This window comes from Quercus robur, chromosome 2 (genome assembly GCF_932294415.1).
Source record: "Quercus robur chromosome 2, dhQueRobu3.1, whole genome shotgun sequence".
NCBI classification, from domain to species: domain Eukaryota; kingdom Viridiplantae; phylum Streptophyta; class Magnoliopsida; order Fagales; family Fagaceae; genus Quercus; species Quercus robur.
This window is the reverse complement of record NC_065535.1, coordinates 72,860,495-72,870,405: the sequence shown is the minus strand read 5'-3', so window position 1 is coordinate 72,870,405 and position 9,911 is coordinate 72,860,495. Positions and strand designations below refer to the sequence as shown.

General features: G+C 34.4%; 1 pseudogene; it reads left to right on the top strand.

Annotated features, from left to right (window-relative positions):
- Nucleotides 1–505: 505 nt before the first annotated feature.
- On the top strand, nt 506–2,586 carry LOC126702967 (probable inactive receptor kinase At2g26730; annotated as a pseudogene).
- Nucleotides 2,587–9,911: the final 7,325 nt, after the last annotated feature.

Below are 9,911 nucleotides of genomic sequence, written 5' to 3'. Positions count from 1 at the left end.
ATCAAACAAAACTATTGGATCGTAGTAACTTAATGAAGCTAGTAGTTGTTAGGCCTGAGCTTTTTTGAAATGGTCACCTCCACGAACAATGTCTATTGACTAGGAGAGCATTAAACTAGTTACACAGGACAAATCATTGTTAGTATAATGTTTCAAGAATGACAATCCATTTTGAAAAAAAGTAACAAATGTCACTTTTTAATAGTTTGTAGTTGTCGGCTAGCCTGGCTCCATATATTTAATTGTGGTTCAATTCAAATGGCCTATCCTTTAACCATTTAGTGCCAACCATAAACAATGCACATATAAAATTTTCATTGTAGAATCAACCAATTGGCTCCATAACTAATTCCAACAACATAGCAAGTACTTGACATTGGAATTTCCTCCTAGTTCCACAATATCCCAAATATTCAAAAATTGTCCCATATTAATAACTCCAAGTTTTCCCAACAAGGCCATTCTCTAAACCTGTTTGCATCAAATCTCATATCACAACACAAAAATGAATATAGTTTCCATCCGGGTGATCTTCATTTCCTTTTTTTTACTCCTCCACATGTCATATTCTGTAGAGGAAGAGGTTAAGACCTCACTTATAAGCTTCCTTACAAAACTCGCTAACAATAATGCCCAACTTGGTGTCAATTTATGGTTGGAACTCATCCTTTGATCCCTGCAAGAACCATTGGCGTGGTGTTACCTGTGATCAAAAAAATACTTCTGTGACAAAGCTAGTTCTTTTTGGCTTAAATCTTAATGGAACTCTTGATGGCACTTCACTTTGTGGCACACAAGCCCTTGCTGCATCTATTGCTGCTCTTTTTCTTAATGGCAACAATATTGGTGGAGGAATCTTAGCTGAAATTGCAAAATGCAAGCAATTCACTCACTTATACTTAAGTGGTAACCAATTTTCTAGAAGCCTTCCTAATTCGTTCGCCATGCTAGGGAATCCGAAAAGACTTGATATTTCACGCAATAAGTTCTCTGGTGACTTGCCAAAGTTATCCAGAATTTTAGGTCTCACTATGTTCCTTGCTCAAGACAACCAGCTAAGTGGGCAGATACCCAAGTTTGATTTCTCCAATATTGATCAATTCAATGTCTCCAACAACAACTTCAGTGGCCCAATTCCAGATGTAGGAGGCCATTTCTCCAATAGCAGCTTCTCAGGCAATCTTGAATTATGTGGAAAACCATTGTCAAAAGAATGTCCATCTCTCCCATTAAATGATGACAACAATTCAAAGAGTAAGTCAAAAGATCAGACTCTTATGTACACAGGCTATGTTGTGTTGGCCTTTGCTTGTCTCGTGTTAATCATTTTCACTCTGTGCAAATTGAAAAAGAGAAAAGAGAGGGTTAAGGAACTTGAGGTAATAAACAAGGTAGCAGTAGTTGATGATAGTGTCAGCAAGCTTGCCCCTACATCAATTGGGTACAAATTAAGTGTCAGCAGGTCAAAAAATATTGGTAATTCAAGTGAAAGTGCATTGGTTTTAAACTCAATGGTAGTCCTTGAAAGCCCTGTGTTGAATGGGCTAAAATTTGAGGACTTACTCAATGCTCCAACCGAGTTGCTTGGAAGAGGAAAGCATGGGACCCTCTATAAGGTCATGTTTGGGAATGGGATGACCCTGGTTGTCAAAAGGATTAAGGACTGGGAAATTTCAAACAATGAGTTTGAGCAAAGAATGAAACTAATTGACCAAGTGAAGCATCGAAATATACTACCCGCTCTTGCCTTTTATTGTTCCAAATATAGGCTTTTGGTCTATGAATATCAGCAGAATGAAAGTCTATTCATGCTTCTCCGTGGTAAATATAAAAATTGCAATATTATTGTATCTTTAATGTTAAACTGCATGATTAATGGAATACGTTACTTTTATGTAGGAAAACTTTTATAAACAATCCTTTCTTATATTAGCTTGATTGTAACACCCTTATAATACCTTAAAATGCTCCTTTAATTTTTATCTTGAAGGCTTTTGAGGTACTATATGTTACATTTCAGGAAACAACTAAATGGGAGAAGCATTTGACTGGGCAAGCAGACTTGGTGTTGCAGCCAGCATTGCTGACACATTAGCCTTCATGCATTAGGAACTAAAAGAAAATGGAATTGTTCTTGGTAACTTGAAATACATCTTGATGAATAAGAACATGGAGCCTTGCATAAGTGAATATGGTCTTATGGCTGTGGATAGCGATCAATATGGCTCATCTCTGGCCAATGTTATTGAGACCAGTGCATCTAAAGACTTCAATGGGGACATTTATGGATTTGGTGTTGTTCTTCTAGAGCTACTTAGTGGAAAAATAGAGCAGAACAATGGAGTTGACTTAGTAGATTGGGTTCACTCAATTCTTCAAGAGGAGTAGACTGTTGAAGTCTTTGACAAGTCCCTAATTTCAGAAGGTGCAAGTGAAGAGAGGATGGTAACCTTGCTACAAGTGGCTATAAAATGTGTTTAGCGCTTATTGGAGGGAAGGCCAAGCATTAACCAAGTTTTTGTCATAATCAACACAATAAAAGAGGAAGAAGAGAGATCTATAAGTTTTGAAGCATCACTAGGGTAATACTTTTCCTTATCAAACAGAAGACTAATGTTTTTTTTCATGCCTAGATTTCAATGTAGTAACAAGTGTAAAAGTAACAGATCTTTGTATGCAACATATTTGCACTTTTCAATCAATAACTTGACAATATTGCTTGCTTTTTTTCTCGTATATTAATAATTGTGTTATAAAACCTATTTGATCATATCCCAACAAACCAGGAAATAAAGTTTGTAGATGTTACATAATGGAACATGTTTCTCGAAATTTGCATTTTTATCGAAATCTTAGGTTGGTCTATGACTATGATAAGTCACCATAACTTGGCCAGTAAATATTTTCATGTTTCTATAAGCAATCAAAAAATTAAGTAATCAGCTAAATAATACACTAAGCATCCTTTCAATAACAATTTATGTAGAGGTGGGATTTTTTCAATACATTGTTACTTAACTTTGACTAAGTTTTCTTACTTATTACATATTTAACTTGAAAAAACTCAAGTCACTATTGTTCTCAATAAACATTTAAGCTGAGCAACCAATGAGTTAATAACTCAAATGACACTTTTTCCTCTCATAAAACTGGCTAAATGGAGTTGCATGTCTAACTTGCCAATAAAAACATAAAGAAGAAAAAAAAAAAAAAAAGACGGGGCATCTTTTGGGTAGGATAAGACTACAGGTGGACAACCGGCTTATGTTTTTTACTTCGGTGGGAAAAGGACCACAAGTATATTAGCAACATTTTTTACTTGCAAACTCTATGAACAAATTTCCTTCTTTGATAGCTATATTATTACTATTGTCACTATATATATATATATATATATATTAATTATTACTATTGTCTTGCTTAGGCTATGTCAACATTAATGATTGGATTGGATATAGATTTGGCCGGACAATGATTGCATTTACTAGCATTTTGCCATTTGTCTGTGATGTGAAGAGTGATTGAATTTTTTTTTTTTTACATCAAGTGGGCAATGAGGATTCAAACTCAAGTTTTTCACATGGGAAGAATTAAAAAATGCTATTAAATCATAAGGTCAACTTTAACTAATCTGTTAATGATCCATAATTGGTTTCAAAATTTTGGAACTAAGACTTTTTTGTTGTTGTTGTTGTTGTTGTAGCCTTAAATCAAAAAGGGCTCTTGACATCCAAAAAGAAAATGAAGGTTGATATAATTAAATAGATTTGTAGATGTGAAATTTCGAATGGCAACAGTTAGATAATGTCAATGGAGTGAGCAAAACTCATGACTAATTTTCTGTCATGTATAGTATTAGTATATCTCAAAGAGAGAAATAAGAGTTTAGTTCTTAACACATGATATTAGTTGAGACTGCAGCATTGACTAATTTATATGGTTTAGTTTTGGCTTTGAACTTTGCCTTGGTTCAAGCTTCGCAACATCAGACACTTTTACGCATAAGCGACAACTATGTTGAAACCAGGGCTACATGAAAGATTCAGGTCAGATTGTATACTCAACAATAATTTTCAAATTTGACCCATTGCAATTAGATTTATTTGCTGAACATTTTAATAATAATAAAAATTTGGTTGATGATTATAGATAGGGCTGTGCAGACCCGACTGGAGCCCGACAGCCTGGCCAAATCGCCTGATGCTGACTCGATTTCGGCACGAACCGAAGGTCCAGTTGGTCGGCGGCGGGTTCCTGTTCTTAAAAACTAACACCGGTGGGTCGAGTGGCGGGTTTGCATCTCCAAAACCCGAGCAACCCGAACCCGATCGGAGCTACAAAAATATCTAGCCAAATCCTGCAAAAACAAGCTAGATCCGGCGAGATCTTGACCAGATCTAGCGAGATCTCGACCAGATCCGACTAGATCTGGTGGGATTTAGCTAGATTCGGCCAAATCCCAGCAATTTCTTGCAAAAAAAATGCAGATTTCATAAAAAAAATCCAGTTTCCAGCAAGATTTTTCCAGTTTCCGGCGAGATTTTCCAGTGTCCGGTAATATTTTCCAGATTCCAACGACTCTTTTTTTTTTTCAGATTTTGATGCCTTTTTAATTTCGGCAACCGACCCGGCCCGACCAACGCTAACCATCACCCGAAATCGAATTGACCGATTTTTCCGGTGGTCGGTTTTGGGTTCCTCCGCCCTTCCACCCGACACCGGCAGGTCAAGTCCGGGTTGGGTCTAAAACCGACCCGGCTCAACCTGTGGACAGTCCTAATTGTAGAGGCAAATTCATGTGCTGACTTTTGTATTTTATAAAATAAAATAAAAACTGTGTGTGCTAACTTTTTTACTAAGAGGGGAAGACTAGATAGAGAATTTTTGTATACAAGGTGAGGGTGTCCGCCCATTTTGTACAATCTGTTGAGTGGGATCTTTTTGGGGTTACCAAACCCAAAATTTGTGATTTCAATAATCCCTCTCCTTTGTACTAACATATTTTAAACTTTCCCTTTTAATAATAATAATAATAATAATATTGACACTAAAATTTTAATCCACTACTTTGAATTGTTATTAGGTCATAATTGGTGTAAAAGTGGTGTGTGAGTCCATGGAAAAATGATGTACATCATTGAAAACTTGCCAACTTATGCCTCAATTATTTTTTATAAAGAAAGTTGTGAAATGTTTTGTGTCTTTAATATTGCTAAATGATATGGATAACTTGAACATGATAGGCTACATCATTAGGTTTAGTTAGTCAAAACTTTTATCAGCTATTCTACTTGGCCTACTCATAATATCCAACTCAACGAGAAGATGTCTACTTAACCAATGCAAAACATCTCGTGATCAACCGAGGGCACAATCTCCCACATGCTAGACCATAAATAATATTTGAATCAGACACCAACATTTAATAATGTACATTTATAATGACAATGAGATTTTAAATAATTTCACACAAATAACCATCAGAAACAATAGAAAATTCTTAGGTACTCCCTAAGTATAAATAAATAATGCTCCCTCTTTTTACATTCATGGTAAACCCCATTATAAATTTAATGAGTGGACCCTACCATGAATGTGAGAGGAGTGAGTATCATTTTTATTTTTTGGGAGTATCTAAAAATTACTCGGAAACAACTTGAGCATTAGCATCAAGTTCCTATTTTAGGTTAAGACCACAGTTTTTAATTAAGGAGAAATGTCCAAAAATACTCTCATATCATATTCCCTTTTGTTTCCCATTTTAGGAAAAATGCTACAGCGCTTCCCTTTATTTAGGAAAGTATTATCCAATCTCCAAACTAGTATTTTATTTTTATTTTCTTGATAATTGAAATATAACAAAAAAGGTGGTATTTTGAAAAAAGAAGAAATAATATTTAAATAAAATTAAAAAAAACACACACACATATATATATATATATATATATATATATATATATATTAGACCCAAAAGCAAAACAGGGAGGAGATAGATGTTGAAAACGAATTAAACTCAAGCCATATATTACAATGAACTGAACAAAGACAATATGGGCTACAGAATTTGTCTATCTAGATACACAACATAAATTCCACATTCACCGAGGGCCCAACGTTTAATTGGGCTTTGCACAGGGACTGTTTTCAGGTTCCGGAGGGCTCTATCTAACAAATTACAACTTTTGAATTAATCTTAATTTTTTTTTTCTCTACTTGTACACATAATATTTTTACAACACTTTTAACAATAAATCATAAATAGTAGATTATTATAGGTTATTATTGTTGAGGTAAAAAGATAATTTCAGTGGTAAGTTTAAATTAGAACAAATAACAACTAACTACCTATGATTTATTGTGAAAGTGTTATGATGTTGTGGTCATAATACTTCTCATTTTATTAATCAAAATTTTTAATTATGAATAAATTTTACTTAATTGACCCACCTCAAAATTTTTTTTTTAAATTGCTCCAACAGTCATTTAAAATATTAATGTCTATTGTTTCCTTTAATATTCAATTTTCTTGCCATATAAAACTCATTAGCTTTAAGAGAATTTAATTAATATGGTTCTAAAAATACTTTTTTAAGAAAAATATGTTTCTAAAAATATACAAGTAAATCTCTTTAGTAAATACAAATTTTCTTTTCCAAAAACAAACTCTTTTTCCTTTTTTATTAGAAGAAAAGATACTATGATTTTTAAGACTAAAATTTTAGGATATTTCCTGTCTTTTCATCTATAAACAAAAGAAAAGTTTTGTCCCATCCAAAAACAGGAAAAAAGTTTTACACTTAGCATTGTTATTATATATTTTTATATTTTACATTTTTAAGGTTAAGACAAATAAAAGTGGTATTAATTCAAAATTAATAATTTATTTCTATACATTTTATGTTTTCTAAAAACTATTATCATACTCTAATGTGCAATCTTTAGTTTATTTAACATAAAAACCTTGATTTAAACTGCTTAAGGAATATTAAGTGTTTATGAATATATAAATATATATATATATATATATAAGTGTGATTAATGTAATTTAAATGATAATTATACAATGATAATATAATTTAAAGGATAATTACATAATGACATAAGGATATATAAAATACTTGTCTTGAATTATATAAAATTCACTTAATAAAATTTTCTTATGAACAAGAAAATTACATATATATATATATATATATATATAATAAATCATGTTAAAAACATGTTTTAATATGATGTTGTGAATGTCTTTCATAATGGGTTTCCTCTTCTTTCTTCTCACGTACGTCCATTCATGCAAAGTAGGGCATGGATTCATTTCTGCCAATTGCTGCAAGAGAATCGCCTTGGGGGCAAGGTCTAAAATTTTAGGGCGTCTGGGTAGGATGTCCGATCAAGTACTCTCTTGTATATGAAAAGAAGAAGGAAAAAACAAAATGACACAAAATCGGTGGTGTAGTGACTGATATGATACCCCATACAAAGAAGTGGTTATATATTTGTCAATCAAATAATGATTAAAACAAAAACTAGAATGAAGAACCTTTTTGGTTCGATTTGAAAGGACAGCTACACACACTTATATATAATTGTATTCACCAAATGTTGGATGTCCACTCAAGATGAGAAGTCAACGTTTTGAATCCACACAAAGATTTGTAGCATATCAAATCGTAATTCTGGTCCATGAATTAATCATATTCATACCTGTTAAAAATAGTAGAAACCTTATATACTTCTACTACTGCTTTTAGTTTTTTTGTTACTAAATTATGTAACTAACAGATTTTACGTAGTAGTATGAATGTATAATCCCTGTTTATTAGTAATTGCATACTATATAGTAACAAAAATTATGAATTCAACTCAGTGGAGTTGGTTGAGTGGTTGGGCACTCGGTCTCAAAGTAGTTGTCTTGGGTTTGACTAGGAACTCCTTAGTTCAAATCTGGGCACCAGTATTTTGAAAAAACTCCCTGGGCCAGCGATTTACCCCGCTATGGACCCACCCGTTACAAGCAGTGATTAGTTTCTGGTTGAAAGTTTTGAGGAAACACCGTGGAAACCCAAAAAAAAAAAAAAAAATTATGAATTCTAACAGCAAAATTAAAAAAAAAATTATGAATTCTAACAGCAAAATTTAGGGCCCGTGAGCCAGTGACACCAAATTTGTCAAAGTTTTAGGTGAGATCGATAATCGGTCAATGAAACTTGAAAACTTTTTTAGTAACCGTGTACCCATAGGCCATAGCAAAGACATACTTTAAAAAGACAAACCTGCATGTCTCTCTGTCTTTCTTTTTTGGTGAAACTGCATGTCTCTCTTTCACATGTTGGTCCAGCTGATTGTTTGAAATGGACATCAATGTTTAGACTTTAAAGGAGATGAGTATAGTTAACAAAGTAAGCTTTTTATATACATATATATACACACACACACACACACACGCGAAGCTAATATACATTGAAAAAACCTGTTGATTTTTTTTTTGCTTCCATATTTAAAGGTATAATACATATCTTAATTTAAACGTTCTCTTAAAATACTTAAACAAAAATGATTCAATTTGATTGAATTGTAATTCTTTTATCAATAATATTATAGTATCTTATTATGCCTAGTTTTATTATTATAATTGGCACAATAATGATCTATTTTTTTTTTCAATTCCATCTCTTATTTTTTTATATTAAAAATTATATATAAATATATATATTGTAAGGACACGATTCTCAAACGGCCCAACAAGGACGTTGGGCTCGCACGTGAAGGATCCCTCACAATAAGATTTGTAGAGAGTCGGCTTGAAAGGCTAGTGTTTGGTCACAGGGCGTTGGGCCAGATCGGACTTTAGGGAAACTCAGATAAGAAAAGGCTTCAGCCTGGATATCCAAACCCTACAGCTTTGTAACTTGAGGGATTGGACTCCTCGGATCATGTCCGAGGAGCACTAATGCCTTTCTCCGGTTACCCGGTAGTGGGTTTTTCGTGGTGGTGTACATATATTATTCGGGCATTCTCATCCCTGGAGTTTTTTCCAGGAAGTGAGATGGGCCTCCCCTTTTCTAATTAGTTTACCTTTCCTTTTATACTAGCCTACGTTTGTTGTCCCTCGTCCACGTGTAGGGTCAACTTTTCCAGGACTGATATTTGTCCCGTCAATCTAATCCCAGAATTGTTGAGGATGGTTAATAAAGCCTAAAAATCAGGTTCTGTTAGGTGCAGAGTCTTATCAGTGAAGGGTATTAAGGACAACTTCCCTGAGATATTTTCTGATCTTTAGAGTTTGCCCGTATGCCACTTTCATCAATGAGACTTTGGGTCTGCCGAGGACCAAGCTGTCCTCGGCTGTATCCCCGTGCCATTTTGAGCTTCTTATCTTTGAGCTTGGGCCATGGCCTTCTTCGGCTTGGGCCTGTGGACTCCCCATAAGCAAGCGGGCCGGGCACATAAATTATTGGGCCCCACAATAGCCCCTCAAAACCCTGCTGTCCAACATCTTGGTTGGAAATGTGGGTTTTGGTAATACCGAGCCTTTATTGTGGCTTATTTAATTCAGCCCTCGATCGACGTTGGCGACTCTTCACCTCCCCAGGGAATGCGCCGGTTTACAAGACGTTTCCCTCAATTTACGCGCGATGCGTTTATGCCGTTTGGTTATCTGAAGCATGCCTTTAATATCTTCCTTTTACGAGACCTCCCAGATTCAATAGTTTTTGATAGCATGGGGGAATGAAACGGGTGTATTGATGTTTGCAGATCTCCTTGGAGATCTGCACACATTAAGTAATCTCCTCTTCGTCCCCTATATAAAGAGAAGAAACAAGAGTTGTTTCTCCCACAGATGAATCCCTTTAATCCCCACAAAATTTGAAACCCTTAGATTCCTTCCGGAGTTTATTCTTGCTCTCCGG